This window comes from Aulonocara stuartgranti, assembly GCF_965226115.1.
Source record: "Aulonocara stuartgranti genome assembly, chromosome: 8".
Classification (NCBI taxonomy): Eukaryota; Metazoa; Chordata; class Actinopteri; order Cichliformes; family Cichlidae; genus Aulonocara; species Aulonocara stuartgranti.
The window spans coordinates 29,519,090-29,535,457 of record NC_138959.1 but is presented as its reverse complement, the minus strand read 5'-3'; the positions used below and the strand labels follow the sequence as shown (position 1 = coordinate 29,535,457).

General features: G+C 47.2%; 1 protein-coding gene across 6 annotated transcripts in view; it reads left to right on the top strand.

Annotated features, from left to right (window-relative positions):
- The window catches only part of LOC309713587 (ryanodine receptor 2-like), a 304,174-nt gene that overhangs the window by 54,392 nt on the left and 233,414 nt on the right, over window positions 1-16,368 (top strand). The window lies entirely within an intron of this gene.

Sequence of the window (16,368 nt, the reverse complement as noted above, 5' to 3'; positions counted from 1 at the left end):
ATCACAATAAACTAGCTAACAGTAGATAACAGTAGATACTAGGGCTGCCACAAACGATTATTTTGATAGTCGACTAGTCACCGATTATTTTTGCGATTAGTCGACTAATCAGATCATCATCCATTGGACGTAAAACTACAGCTTATTGCACCAGCAGCATCTGCTCTTATATCACTATCATTAGCTTACAGCTTTAAGTGTTTAAGGTATGTGCTAACTAAAAATAAAGACAAGATGATAGTTTATTAAATTTTAATGAAATTTACAGATTGTTTCGGTGAAGTTTAATAAACTCCTTGCTATCTAAAATATAACAGGACACCGGAGTAAATTCTTGAGCATCTCACACTTCTGATGATCAGCTGTCTGCTTGACGTTTATTCAGCTGTGTAAAAACTATAACTTTAATCTCAGCCAAACCGATTTACTCAGGAACAAATAAAATACTAAAAAAAAGCCAAACAATAACATTTTTAAGTTATCTAATAATAATAATAATAATGGATTGGATTTATATAGCGCTTTTCAAGGCACCCAAAGCGCTTTACAATGCCACTATTCATTCACACACTGGTGGAGGCAGCTACGGTTGTAGCCACAGCTGCCCTGGGGCAGACTGACAGAAGCGAGGCTGCCATATCGCGCCATCGGCCCCTCTGGCCATCACCAGTAGGCGGTAGGGTAAAGTGTCTTGCCCAAGGACACAACGACCAAGACAGAGACCCCGGGGATCGAACCGGCGACCTTCCGGTTACAGATACGCTTCCCAACCCCCTGAGCCCATCTAAGTGACCTATATGTTTAACCTGAGTAGCGAAAGACGGTGGTGGGTTTGAAAACGATTTGCCGGGAGTCCGGTGTTCTCACGGCTCTAGTGAGCCTAGCCCCCGGCTAGCTATCGAGCTAGTGGGTAACAAGACGTCTCCGAAAACGTCGGAGCGCTTTTGAAAATATGCGGTGTCTTGATAAACTGAGCAGATATTTGAGGTTTACACAGCTACATTCTCGCCTGAAAATATGTTAAAAGTTTATTTTGTGACCCAGAAAGAATAATAAGAGTAACATTAAAACTAACTAGCTGCCGCCATTGTTGGAAACTGAGCAGGGCCGCGCTATGAATTCTTGGATAGGTTGGGCCACGAAATATACACCTGACCCATCCTTCAAATCTGGGGAAATGAAGGGCGCATTTGTTGGCCGCATTTGTCGGAGTCTGTGAATTTGTACAGTCTTCGTCGTGTCGCTGTAACGTAATTGGCCTACAAATGTGGGCACAGGAGGATGCGGTTCCTGAATTTGGATACAGCTACGATACCGGACACAACTTCTTCTTCTTCTTCGGGGTTTAACGGCAGCTGGCATCCTTGTACATGCAGTGCTGCCATCTTCTGTTTCAGTCCGTTATTACACTCTTAAATCCTACTCCTTATTCCTGCGTCTTTTGGGATCTTGCAAAGCTTCAACCAATGTGTCGACTATTAAATCAGTTGTCGACGATTTTGATAGTCGACGTAATCGTGACTAGTCGACTAATCGTGGCAGCCCTAGTAGATACTAAATATTAAATGTTATTGTGCAGCACGCAAGATCGACAGCGCACAATGTGCTTTGAGGTAGCAGCCAAGAAAGGTGTAATTTGTGTCTGTGAACACCTGTGTGCACACCTGTGTGGATCAGCATGCTTGTATTCAAAAGGTTTCTCCATGTAACAATCTGCAAGGGAGTGTGGGGACCCATAGCCCCGTCCCCCAGGGTATGAAGCAGGTATGGAGGAGATCCAGGCCCCAGACATCCAGAGTACGTGGACCCAAGAAGGACCACCAAAGGGGCAACCTTGCCACCCTCCTGGGAAGAGCTGAGGAGAGCCCCAAACGAGAGGTCACCCAGCAGCCTCGGAGCAGAGGCCAGAGGGGGTTGCAGTGACGTGCCTGCGGGCTCTTCCGCAGCCAGCTGTGCCAGAGAGGACCAAGCCTCCCCCCCCCCGCCAATTGGCCACCAGGAGTTAGTCGATACATACATGAGCGCCCAGCCCCAGACACCAAGAACCACCAACACACCAACGTCTGAGGGTATCAGCCACCGGCAGGAGTGTTGTGAGGGGAGATAGGCCTCCATACCTCGGAGAGCCTGAGATGTTCCCAGAGAGGTGGAGTCTAAGACCCAACCTAACATATAGACACAGACGAACAGGCGCACGCAGACACAAACATGCATTCCCACCCCATATACACAAACAAATACTCAGCACTCACCCGACGTAGAGACACTGTACACACATTCACACTCCCCAAACAAACTCTATATCCCAGGTCCAGGTACCCCCGACCCCAGAGGGGCAAACCGTACCTAGACCCAGGAGATGTAACCCTTCTCTCTGGGGTGGAGGCAAGCAGACCGCCTCCTTATCTGCAGTAGCAGGGAGGCCCCGCATCCCAGACCCCAATGGTTAATAGAACGGGGGTGAGTGAAGACCCCAAACCTCCCTCTGCCCGCTCATATGTAGTGTTGCTATGTGCTGTTCTAAAGTGCATTTAAAACACAGGAGGGCATGGTGCTTCCTGCCACAGAACAGCACGGCTCCTCCCGAAAACCCTCAGTGTCTATATGCATTTAAAATTGAGGGTAGGGCACCAGCGCCAGAGGTGGGTTTGAATACACAGCCCACCCCCAAGGCCCTATATCACTAGAATTACTGAGCCTTTTTTCCCCTGGTGCAAGTCCCTACTACTAGATTTACTAGCCCTGTGCAAATTTGCGTAAATTCCCCCGACCCTAACACCTCCTAGCACCCCGCTGAGATTTTCACAGGTCTTCAGCTCCATTGTTCTCCTGCTTTTGTTGTGCAAACACACCCTCCCCCAACCCCCAACCATGAGAGATTCAGGTCTTTCCTTACCTGCAAGGCTACTTTCCTTCCTTACCTGCAGCGTACAATGCACCATGGTAGTTTCTATGTGCAATATTTCTCATATGCAATATTAGTTCTTGTCAGTCCTTGTCACTACATTGCATGCCTGTCCATAAACACATATGGTTGTACATATATTTATATAGCCACACCTTACATAATATACACACACCAATATTTTTCAATACACGTGTCCATATTTATGTTTTGTTTGTATAGTGCACTTTCTATACTGTGCTCTTTGTACAGTTTTTATTTAGCTGCTTTTGTCTTGCACTGTCCACTTTTTTGCAGTGACAATGCAGATTTTCCACTTGTGGGACAAATAAATGCAGATTTGCTGCGTGTGTGTGTGTGTTTGTGCAACACTGGCATTTGTTTACTCAGATCCAAGACAGGCCAAACCTCTGTTACAACCTACATACAAAAGACACACATTCACAATATATGGGTACACAAGTCTGTTTTATTTCAAAGTGTTTCAAACTTTACAGCGTTTGCAGACCCAGTGTCCATCATCCCTGCATTTGGCATAGGTGAATTTCTAACATGTTGCACAGGTAAACCTGCTGCGATTCCTGTTGCAGCTCTCTTGCACCTGGCGCTGCGTTGTCTTTACAGTCCCTGGCACAGCAGCTGCAGCAGCTTCAGCAGCCTGCCTCTGTGCTAATATTTCCTTGTGCTGCATGAATCGGCAACAAAGTTGCTGAGCTAGAAGACTCAGAAACAATCTTCTTTTGCCTGTCCACCCTGTACATGCCTTGTACAAAATGTAGGCATTCACTGCCGCCAGGTCCAGCATATTGTAGAAAACCACTACTGGCCACCTGCGTGTTGCTGCTCTTACGGAATACATCCATGCCATTTGGTCCAACACGTCTACACCACACTGTAAAAGCAGAGAGAGAGAGTCATGAGTATATATTTTTTTCTATAGGCCTGTATAACACACATCAGATAACATTGTAGCACTGGTGTAAAATTGTACACAGATTCACGTACCTTCATGTGGTTATAGTCTGTTATCATGTTGTGTTTCCTCTTTCTGCCGTCACCGATCGTCACGTCTTGGTGCATGGAACTTAGAACACACACAGTCTTGGTTTTTTTAGGTGCATAAATTGTCAAGGAGACACCGCCACTTCCAAGCACTGAAGTGGAGAATACCTCTCGCTTTGCAGTATCTTTTGCAAGTTGAGGAAGTTCACGCCGGACTTTATTCACCGTGCCCAGTAACGTTGTTTTGCACTGCAGCAGTTTGTGCGACTGTGACAGTGAAGTAAAGAAATTGTCTGTTGTGACATTTCTCCCATCATCCAAAAATGGCTCCATCAGTTTCATGACCACGTTCTCTGCCAGCCTCTCTCCCTTCTGACGACTGGGGTCTTTTCCCAAGTAAGGAGATGCACTGCAGACATATTTGGTGTCCAAGTCCGTGGCCATCCAGAACTTGATCCCAAATTTGTCTGGCTTGGTTGCAATATACTGTGTGAATGGACAACGAACCTTGGTAGGGAACAGCTGTTCATCTATGGTCATGTGTTCTCCTGGAGTGAAACTCTTAGCACAGTTCTTGTTGAAGCGTGTCCAGATGTTGGAGATCGCCGCAAATCTATCTGTTTTCACCCGTTCTGCGTGTCCTTGTCATCAAATCAAAGGTGTTGCATAATTGAAATGAATCTATCTCGGGGCATTGTCTCTTTGATTACTGGCACCAGAAATCTTTCTGACCAGCAATCCACAATGGCACCAACATGATTGCTCTTACAAACAGAATTGAAATGAATGCCATCAGTTCATGAACTGACAAATTCCAGTGCGGCTCTGTTCTGCGGGCTTGATGTACCGTACACTCTCTAATGGACTGCATCATTCCCACGTCTAACAGGCAAAGGAAGCTTTGGAGCACACTTGTAATCTTACGCTGTTGGAAGATAAACAAATAGAGAATGGTAAATTTACATGAACCTCACTCTAAATGGGTTTATATAAATATCATATGTAATATGGCAATGACAAACCTTAGCAGACTCTGTGGGTCCAGTTTGCGCAATGAAGCACGAGCGATTTGCTGCTGCACTGGGCAATCCTCCTCAACCCACACAGTGCCGTATTTTGCCGTGTGGCTCTGGTTGGGCTTCCCAGTACCACGGGGCCTCTTCCGTGGAGGCATGTTGGGTTCTTGTTCCGTCTCCTTTTCAGATTCTTCTGAGGAGGTATCAGTGGCCTGCTGGACAAATGAAACCTGTCCTCCATCAGAATCTGCTTCGTCCATTTCCTGAAGCAAGGCCAAAGCCTGTTGCACGGAGAGGTTCTTCCTGCGTGGCAGTGATACGGAGGCCATCCTGATGTGCATTCTCAGAAATGCGAACAAGAAATGATTCTCCCGCCTGGGTCGGTCTGCTTTTATGCACAGCACTGTGCTGTAGTCAAGCAATGCCACTTCCTCACATACACAGTGACAATGGAACAATGGAAGAGCTGTGCTGAGAGTCAAGGAAGTTGTGAATGTGTGTCTTTCATATTTGCAGGTCAGTCAATGTGTGGGATATTTTGTATAGGTACGGCAGGCATTTCTGAAAGTTGTAACACAGAGGTTTGGCCTGGCTTGGATCTGAGCAACTCTGAGTGAGCAAATGCAAATGTGCAAGGCCTCAAGGATAATGGGTGGTTTGCACAACCAAAGCTGGAGGAGAAACGAGCTGACGACCTGTGAAAATCTCAGCAGGGGTGATTAACACCTCGGGACTTGCACCAGAAAATATAAAAGCCAGTAATTCTAGTAGGTGTTGAGTTGAGGGAAGTTACGCAAATTTGCGCAGGTTTAGTAAATCTAGTGATATGTATGTGTTTTGAGAGTGTGAGTAATGTGGATGTCTAGGCCTAAAATTGAGGCACAGGCGGCCAGAAGGGGACAGAGGGGGAGTGCCTCCCCTGCACCCTGGTGACACACCTGCACCCCAAGCCCTGCGTGTGTGGGTGGGTGTGGTGGAGCGGGAAGAGGGAGGCAGCTGAGGATGGGGAGGGAAGAAAGGGAGGGGCAAGCTCCCCCGCTGACCCCAGTAGGCAGCCCCACACTCTGGAACCCACCAGGACAAGGGGGCCCAGGCCCATCCGGACCGGGACCCACAGCAGCACCACCCAGCCCCACAGAGTCCGGGGCAGCCCACCTGACCCCACCGCAGAGAAAACTGCACCCACCCCGTCATCCACTCATCTTCCAGACTACACAAGACAATAGACACCCAGGTTGAGTTCATTCTCCACCTCTCCTATATCTCTCCCCCACCTGCAGAGTGAGCTCCTGTAGTGAGGAGACCTCCTGCAAAGATGTAACAGCCTCCCCACCAGTTAGAGAGCCCTCCAGTTGGGCCGATGCACCAGAGGTCCCCCCGCACCAGGGCTCAGCCCCCATGCACCTGCCCACAACCCCGGCAACACAACAACCAGGACCCAAGCCCCCAAGGCCCAGCCAGAGCCCCAGCCTGGGGGCGGAGCACCCCCAGACCCCCAAGCCTCCACGCCCGTCCCGGACCCACGCAGGAGCAGCCAGGCTACCAGGCCAGTAACCAACGTCCGCCAGCACAGACCCTCCCCCATCTCCGCTGTATGCAGCCACAATGAAAACACCATCTAAGAGCCACCAGAGCCCCTAACCAGGTTATGGCCACAACCCCCGGGTTAGGCCCTCCAGGGAAAACGTCCCTAGGGACTCCCCAGATGCCCTAAGGCCGTCCCTAACCCCATATCAACCACTTTAAAATAAACTTAAAGAATAGTGATGACTACCAGGAAACACCTGAGGCAGTTTCTGTTTTGATAGACCATGTAATACCAGAGTTATGATTAAAAAAAAAATATATATACGGTATATATATATATATATATATATATATATATACATACATATATATATATATATTAGGGGTGCAACGATATTCGTATCGATATTGAACCGTTCGAACAATACATTTGTAATTTATTTTATCAACTTTCCTTCTGACGATGCTGTCTGTGTTGAGTGCTCAGTGAATCTGCGCTCGACTACTCCGCCTAGGCTGCACTGTCGAGCGCAGATCCACTGAGCCCTCAACACAGACAGCATAGTCAGAAGGAAGAGCGCAGGGCAAGCTAGCGAGACAGAAGTTAAGCTCTCCTTGCAACATGAACCTCCCCCACCCTCATTCAGATCTGGCGTTTGGAATTATTTTAGTTTTCATGTGACGTATGACCCTGAAGGTAAGCGAGTCATGGACTAAAGTAAAACAGTATGTTGGATGTGCCATGCAATGCTCAATTACATGGGTGGGAGCTAGTGTGTTAGCGCAGTTAGCTCGTTAACGTGTTGGCCGTCTAGCCCCATGCACGGGGCGATCGGCGGTAGCTCGTTAACGGAGATTTGCCGTGTTGTGGCGTCAAGGTCATTTCAACGAGATTAAGCACTAGTGGGAACACAACGAATATGACTGCACATTTACGCCGACATCATCCTAGTGCAAAGACAAAAACAACAAGCATGCTACTAACTTTAGCCGAGTCATTTAGACAGCTGTTAGCACATGATTCTCCTTATATGTTTAATATGCTGCTGAGAATATAGCCCAGAAGAAGCGGATAGTATAGCTTTTATTTTGGAAAGAGACATTTCTCTGTAATAAACTCTCTTTTCCAAAGATGAGTGATTCCTCAATCAGATACTGGGCTCGCAATATCGCTAGCCCGACGTCCCGGAGCTAGCAACTTTTTCAGTCGGGCTACCAAAATCTATCTCTTCCCTGCCCGTCGGGCTATTGTAGGAAGGAAAAATATATGTCAATGCTTTTGCATTCTTTCAGAAATGTAGCTGGGTAATTATGTCATTGGCATCGGTGAGCCACTGTCAATATGTGACATATTGAAATCACGTTTGAATTTGCGCTTGTTTTTTTGCTTTCACTTTGCAATCGTGCGAACTGTGTATAGAGAGCGACAGCACTGATCTGTGAGTGATGATAATTTGCGCACCAATTCCTCTGACATTGTCTTATTAATCGTTAGCTTACTATGCAAACATGACAAGTGAAATCTCCCGCAGCAAGCTTAAACATGTGAGAGGTTGATCGCGCAGAGAATCGCTGAGCTTATATGAGTGCGTGTGTAAAAGCAGCAGGATATATATGTGTCAGGGTGAAGAAGTGACAGCCAAAGAAAAGCTTACCACAAAACGGAGAAGTTATGACAAATCAGACTATAAGGCAAAAAGAAAGTGCAGCTTTATGGTTTCATGGACAAAATAATTTCTGTGGCTGCAATATGACGAGCTAAATAACCAGGGCTGCACATAAGTGGTCCGCAGGTGCGCATTCGCTGTCAAAATAAAAAACACGCACAAGGGTTAGGGTTAAATTTAAAAACTGTACTTTTGAGTTAAAATATATATTTATAATTTTAATAAATAACAAATTAAAAAGGCATGAACATTTTTTTTGTATCGAAAAAATATCGAACCGTGACACCAAAGTATCGAACCGAACCGAACTGTGAATTTTGTGTATCGTTGCACCCCTTATATATATATATATATATATATATATGTATATATATATATATATATATATATATATATATATATATATATATATATATGCGAGAGGAACTGACCTGAAAAATAGGATCATGGCCAAGCTTGAAACCTGGATCCCCCGTAGCCGGTTACCAAGATTACGTGAAGTACCCTCAGAAGGTCTGCTAGATGATGTTAATGCAGCACTACGGGCAATACCTACAACCACGATTACCGACACTAACAAGCTGATCTACAATACGGCAACAGTGATCAGTGAGATGCTTCGCTACAAGTTGAACAGCGACAAGGGGCAGTACCCTCCATGGAGAAGGAGGCTAGAGGGCAAGATCAAAGTAGCACGGAGGGAGGTTAGCCAACTAACGGAGTTGCAGAAAGGTGCGACAAATAAGGTGCCTAAGAAATACAGCAAGCTGTCCATACCTGAGGCCTTGGAAACTGCCAAGCAAAGACTCACAGCCTTGGCCAGCCGCTTGAGGAGGTACACCAGAGAGATAGAAGGCAGGAGAATAAACCAGCTGTTCTCCACAGAACCAGCAAAGGTGTACTCTCAGTGGCAAGGGAACAATAAGAGAACAGCACCACCAAGGCTGGAGACGGAGCAATACTGGAAGAGCATATGGGAGAAGGATGCAACCCATAATGGCAATGCTCAGTGGCTAGAGGATCTGAGGGCTGACCACAGCGACCTCCCTGAACAGGGTCCAGTAACCATCACAGTGGCAGATATCCAAGAAAGGGTCTCCAGTATGAAGAGTTGGACAGCACCAGGGCCCGACATGGTTCACGCCTACTGGCTAAAGAAGCTGACTGCACTCCACGAGCGTCTGGCAGCACAAATGAACCAGCTGCTAGTTAACGAGAGACACCCGGAATGGCTAACCGAAGGTCGGACGGTCCTGATCCCCAAGGACCCCAAGAAGGGACCGGTCCCCTCCAACTACCGACCAATAACCTGCCTCAGTACTACAAGGAAGCTCCTGTCAGGCATCATATCGGCTAAGATGAACAGGCACATGGGTCAATACATGAGTGGGACACAGAAAGGAATTGGCAAGAATACCAGAAGGTAGTCAGAACTGAGGGGATTGAACTACCAGAAGGCAACATTGCAGACATAGAGGACAGTTACAAGTACTTGGGGATCCCGCAGGCGAATGGGAACCATGAAGAGGCCGCTAGAAAAGCTGCAACCACCAAGTACCTGCAGAGGGTCAGGGAAGTCCTGAGGAGTCAGCTGAATGGTAAGAACAAGATCCGGGCCATCAACACGTACGCCCTGCCCGTGATCAGGTACCCTGCTGGGGTAATAGGCTGGCCAAAGGAGGAGATAGAAGCCACTGACATAAAGACAAGAAAGCTCCTTACCATGCATGGAGGGTTTCACCCCAAATCCAGCACCCTGAGGCTGTACGCTAAGCGGAAGGAAGGGGGCCGGGGACTGGTGAGTGTCAGCACCACAGTCCAGGATGAGACAACGAACATCCAAGAATACATTGGGAAGATGGCCCCAACTGACCGAGTGCTCAGTGAATACCTCAGGCAGCAGAAACCCAAGAAAGAGGAGGGAGACGAGGAACCATCATGGAAGGACAGGCCCCTGCACGGTATGTACCACCGGCAGATAGAGGAGGTGGCTGATATCCAGAAATCCTACCAGTGGCTGGACAAAGCTGGACTGAAAGACAGCACAGAGGCACTAATCATGGCAGCACAAGAACAAGCTCTGAGCACAAGATCCATAGAGGCTGGGGTCTATCACACCAGGCAAGACCCCAGGTGCAGGCTGTGTAAAGATGCCCCAGAGACAATCCAGCACATAACAGCAGGGTGCAAGATGCTAGCAGGCAAGGCATACATGGAACGCCATAACCAAGTGGCCGGCTTAGTGTACAGGAACATCTGTGCCGAGTATAACCTGGAAGTCCCGAGGTCAAAATGGGAGATGCCCCCAAGGGTGGTGGAGAATGACCGAGCTAAGATCCTGTGGGACTTCCAGATACAGACGGACAAAATGGTGGTGGCTAACCAACCGGACATAGTGGTGGTAGACAAACAGAAGAAGACGGCCGTAGTGATCGATGTAGCGGTTCCGAATGACAGCAATATCAGGAAGAAGGAACACGAGAAGCTGGAGAAATACCAAGAGAAGAGAAGAGAAGAGCTCGAGAGGATGTGGAGGGTGAAGGTAACGGTGGTCCCCGTGGTAATCGGAGCACTAGGTGCGGTGACTCCCAAGCTAGGCGAGTGGCTCCAGCAGATCCCGGGAACAACATCGGAGATCTCTGTCCAGAAGAGCGCAGTCCTGGGAACAGCTAAGATACTGCGCAGGACCCTCAAGCTCCCAGGCCTCTGGTAGAGGACCCGAGCTTGAAGGATAAACCGCCCGCAGGGGCGTGCTGGGTGTTTATATATATATATATATATATATATATATATATATATATATATATATATATATATGCAATGCTTTTTTCTGAATACTATTGGCGTCTTTAGTGCAAACAAAAACACTGACACCTCTTTCCTGTTGGTAGAAAAATATACCATGGCAACCAATAATATGTGAACACGTGACATTTGGTTATTTAGAAAGAGAAGAAAGTTTTAGAAGTGACAGTGACGAGAGAGTGAGCGAGCGAGAACGCAAGCGATATCGCCCTCCTTCCAGTGGGACATGCCACTGGCCCAACCTTCCTTGTCAGATGCACGAACCACCTCAGCTGGCTCCATTCAATGTGGCTAAGTGGATGGCTGAGCTTCTCACCTTAAGTCTAAAGGAGAGGCTAGCAAGCCTTTGGAGCAAGGTAATTTCCACCACTTGTACTCACGATCTTGTTCTTTTGCTCACTATCCAGTGCTCATGACTATAGGTGAGCGTAGGGATATAGGTGGACTGGTACATCAGAGCTCAGCTCTCTTTTCACCATGATGAAAAGCATCCACATCACTGCAGCTGCAGCCCCAGTCCGTCTGTCAATCTCACGCTTCCCTCCCCCTTCACTCATGAGCAAGACCCCGAGATACTTAAACTCCTTCTCTTGGGGCAACAACTCATCCCTGACCTCCAAAATTTTCCAGCTGAGGACCATGACTCCGCTTCACACTTGGCTGCGAACCATTCCAGTGTTAGCTGGAGACCACCACCTGACGAAGCCAACAGAACCACATCATCTGCAAAAAGTGGAGATGAGATTCTGAGACCACCAACATTTAAGCTCTCCGCCACTTGATCACACCTAGAAATCCTGTCCATAAAAATAATGAACAGAATCTGTGACAGAGGGCAGCCCTTATGTCCAATACCCACTGGGAATGACTTCTGTAGCAACTGGTCAGACACCCCATACACTTGAAGCACTACTGACAAAATACTCAGAGGGACAGTGTCTGATACCTGCTCCAAGTCCACAAAACATCTAGACTGCTTGGGCAAACTCCCAGTGATTCCTGAAATATTCTCATGAGGGTTTAGAGCTGGTCCAGTGTTCTGCGACTGGGACAACACCTGCATTGTTCTTCCTGCATCTGAGGTTCAACTAACAAGATGGACTCTTTTTTCCCCCCCCAGCACCCTGGCATAGACTTTCCCAGGGAAGCTGAGAGGTGTGAGCCCCTTATAGTTAGAGCACACTCTCCAGTCCCCCTTCTTAAAGATGGGAACCACCACCCTGGTTTGCCAATCCCGATGTACTGCTGGTGATCTCTATGAACCATTGTAGAGGCGGGTCAACCAGGACAACCCTACAACACCCAAAGCTTTTAGGAACCTCATCCACCACAGAGGCCCTGCTACCAAGGAGTTGTTTAACTGAAGCCAAATAAATTAAGGTGCCACTTACAGACATTACATCCCAGTCACACTGATAAACCACTTGAGTTTTTTCAGCGAAAATGTTCTGAATATTGCCGACAATCATCTTTGTGAAAGCTCCTTCAGTAAACCAGCGAGCAAGGTTAGCATCAAACAAGGTGGCATACCAAATAGCTCAGTGCAAAAACCCTCACACCATAGCAGAGGAGTCTGCCTGCAGCATTAGACATGGTTTCTGGCATGCTGGATGACACGAGTGCTGCAAAAATAAAACTATCTCTCTGTCCAGTGACACTGTCACCAGACGCATAAATGACATTGGTAACGACCTTAAAAAACAGCTGGTAGATAAACTCAAAGACAAACATTTTGCCTTACAGTTTGATGAAGCAACAAAGACTGTTTGTTTATTGCTTATGTACGTTGTGACATGACAAAGTTCCTGTGTGAGGATCTACTTTTTTGTAAACATGTCAGAGACAGAGACACATCTGCAAAGCTATTCAAAATGCTGGCCTGCTTCCTGACTGAGAACGGGCTAAAGTGGGAGAACTGCATTGGTATTTGTAGTGATGGTGCACAGACCATGGCAGGGATGAGAAAAGGGCTTCGGGCGCTCATCAAGAAGGTTTCGCCTAATGCTGAATGGACACACTGTGTTATACACAGAGAAGCACTGGCATCAAGGCGCCTTTCCTATTTTTTCTAAGTAAGGTTATGACTGATATTGTAGGTGTAGTCAATTTTATAAAGACCAGACCACTAAAAACAAGAGTATTCTCTGCTGTCTCAAGTCAAGTCAAATCAAGTGCCTTTATTGTCATTCCAACCATGTGCAATGGTACAGTACACAGTAAAACGAGACCATGGTGCTACCTATGACATGTAACAGACAATCAACACAGGACTACACATGCAATGTGCAAAAAACCCCAAAAAGACAGAACAGAACAATAAGACACAACCGCGCAAAATAACTGTGCAAAAGACTGAGCGTTGTGCAAAAAGTAACTTGGTGTATGAAGGTGTGCGTGTGTGTGTATGTGATTGTGCAGATAAGTGCTTGGTATGAAGGTATTTGTGTGTGTGTCAGTGTTCAGGAGTCTGACAGCTTGGGGGAAGAATCTGTTTCACAGTCTGGTAGTGAGGGCACGAATACACCGGTACCTCTTGCCAGAAGGCAGCAGGGTGAAGAGTGTGTGTGAGGGGTGCGTGGGGTCCTCCATTAAGGCTTTGCAGAGGCAGCAGGTGTGATAAGTGTCTGTGATGGAGGGAAGAGAGGCTCCAATGATCTCCTCAGCTGTTCTCATTATAAGTTGCAGAGTATTGCAATCTGATATGGTGCAGTTGCCATACCAGACAGTGATGCAGCTGCTCAGGATGCTCTCGATAGTCCTTCCATAGAAGATGGTGAGAATGAATGACGGAAGATGGGCTTTCCTCAGCTTCCACAGGAAATAGAGACGCCGTTAGGCTTTCTTAGTTATGGAGCTGGTGTTGAGGGACCAGGAGAGGTTCTCTGCCAGGTGAACACCAAGGAATTTGGTGCTCTTGACGACCTTCACAGAGGCTCCATTGATGTGAAATGGACAGTGATCTCTCTGTGCTCTCCTGAAGTTAACAGTCATCTCTTTTGTTTTGTCCACATGTGACGAGATGGGAGCTGAACATCAAGCTGTGCTGTTTTACAGTGAAGCGAGGTGGCCGTCATGAGGAAAAGCCTTGTCCCGAGTTTTTGAGCTCAGAGAGCAGATGAGAATATTTTTGGAGCAGGAGCACAAGTCTGAAGTGGCTGAAAAATTTAGTGATGAGAACTTTCTGGTGAAACTGGGCTATCTTAGTGGCATATTTGGAAAGCTAAACGAACTAAATCTACGGCTTCAAGGGAAAGATAAACACCTCCCTCAGGTCACAGGCAAGATCAGCTCTTTCACCTAAAAGCTTGCAATGTGGGACAGCAATCTTGATGAAGGAAATACTGATTTATTCGAGAATCTGCTTTAATTTGTTGATACTGGCTATGATGCCACCTCAGTGATTCCATGTATTAAGCAGCACATTTCAAAACTGATCGCATACTTCCCTGAAAACAGTTCCCAGTATGACTGGGTGAAAGATCCTTTCAATGCACAAGCTCCAACTGGTTTCAGCTATGCAGAGGAGAACCAGTTCACTGACATGACATCTGACTCCACTAAAAAACAATGTTAATAAAATTATTCTTTGTTTTAAGTTGATCTATATTTCTTTTTAGTTTTCTTTAATGTTAATAAGGATACAATGTTTTGCAGAGATGTACTTATAACAGCAATTTGGGTAGACCGAAGCAGATATGACTCCTTCAGCCTGATGACTCCCTTCACCTCCAGTGTCCACCATTTGTCAAAGGAGCTTGCAAAGAAAAGCGTCTGGACTTCTTTAAGTTACTTGAAGACGTTTCACCTCTCATCCGAGAAGCTTCTTCAGTTCTAAGGTCAAATGGTGGAGAGTCCCAGATATAAACCTAGTGGGAGTGACCCCCCACAGAGGGACAAAAGGACCCCCTGATGATCCTCTAGTCGCCTGAGCCAAGGTGGGAAACTGGGCGTCGGTCCCAATCAGCCAGCGTTTCGGGTGTGTTCATTGTGAAACCTGGCCCCACCTTATCATGCGAATTCCTGAGGTCAGATGGCCCAGGATGTGAGTGGGCGTTAAGGCGTCTGGGAAGGATCTCAAAACTGAATTATAGATGGCAGAGAGTTGGTGTCGTAAACCCCGCCTCTGTTCAAAGATGGTCGCTCACAGTGGACATAGATGGCTTCTTTCACTCCTCTTTCAAACCATCTGTCCTCTCTGTCCAAAATGTGAACATTGGCATCCTTGAAAGAGTGTCCTTTATCCTTTAGATGCAGATGGACTGCTGAGTCTTGTCCTGTGGAGGTGGCTCTTCTGTGTTGTGCCATGCGCTTGTGAAGTGGCTGTTTGGTCTCTCCAATGTAGAGGTCTGAGCATTCCTCGCTGCACTGTACAGCATACACCACATTGTTAAGTTTGTGTTTTGGCGTTTTGTCTTTCGGGTGAACCAGTTTCTGTCTGAGCGTGTTGCTGGGTCTGAAATACACTGGGATGTCATGCTTGGAGAAAACTCTCCTGAGTTTCTCTGATACGCCGGCTACATAGGGGATGACAATGTTGTTGCGTCTGTCCTCCCTCGCTGGTGTCTGATCTTCTTTTCTGTGCCTCTTTGCTGACTTTAAGAACGCCCATTTAGGATAGCCGCACGTTTTGAGTGTTTCCTTTACATGTGTGTGTTCCTTCTTTTTCCCTTCAGGCTTAGAGGGAACATGTTCTGCCCGGTGGTGTAGGGTCCTGATTACTCCAAGTTTGTGTTCCAAAGGGTGATGGGAGTCAAAGAGGAGGTACTGGTCCGTGTGTGTGGGCTTCCGGTAAACTTCGATGTTGAGTTTGCCGTTCTCTTCAATGTCCACCATTTGGTTACAACATTGACCTCTAGGTCTCACTGTCCCACAGAGCATTGAAGTCTCCCAGTAGGATAACAGAGTCTCCAGGTGAAGCACCCTTGAACCCCCTGCTCAGGGACTCCAGTGGACTCTAGCCCACTGGGAAAATGCCAACGTACAGGCAGCAGGCCAAGGGGATACCAAGATACCCACTCCAGCCTGCCGCCTCTCATCAAGGGCAACTCCTGACTGGGACAGAGTCCAGCCCCTCTCGAGGAGACTGCTTCCAGAGCCCAAGCTGTGCATTTAGCTTAACCCGATTTTATCTAGCCGGTACCTCTCAACTTCACATTCTAGCTCAGGTTCCCCATCAGCAAGGGGACATTCCATGTCCCAGTCATCAGCCTTGGTGGCCAGGGATTGGGATTGGTCTGCCAGAGTCTCCACCCTTGGCCGCCGCCTAAAACACGCTGTGCCTGACCTCTACAGCTCCATTAAATCAGTGATTTTAGCGTGTTAGAGAAGAAAAATGGTGGATTGATGCAAATTGCATCCAGAACAGAAATTATACTGGGAATGCAATTTTGGTTGAACAAACACCTACACAGACAGCATGCTTAAACAGGCAGACCAGACCCTGAAC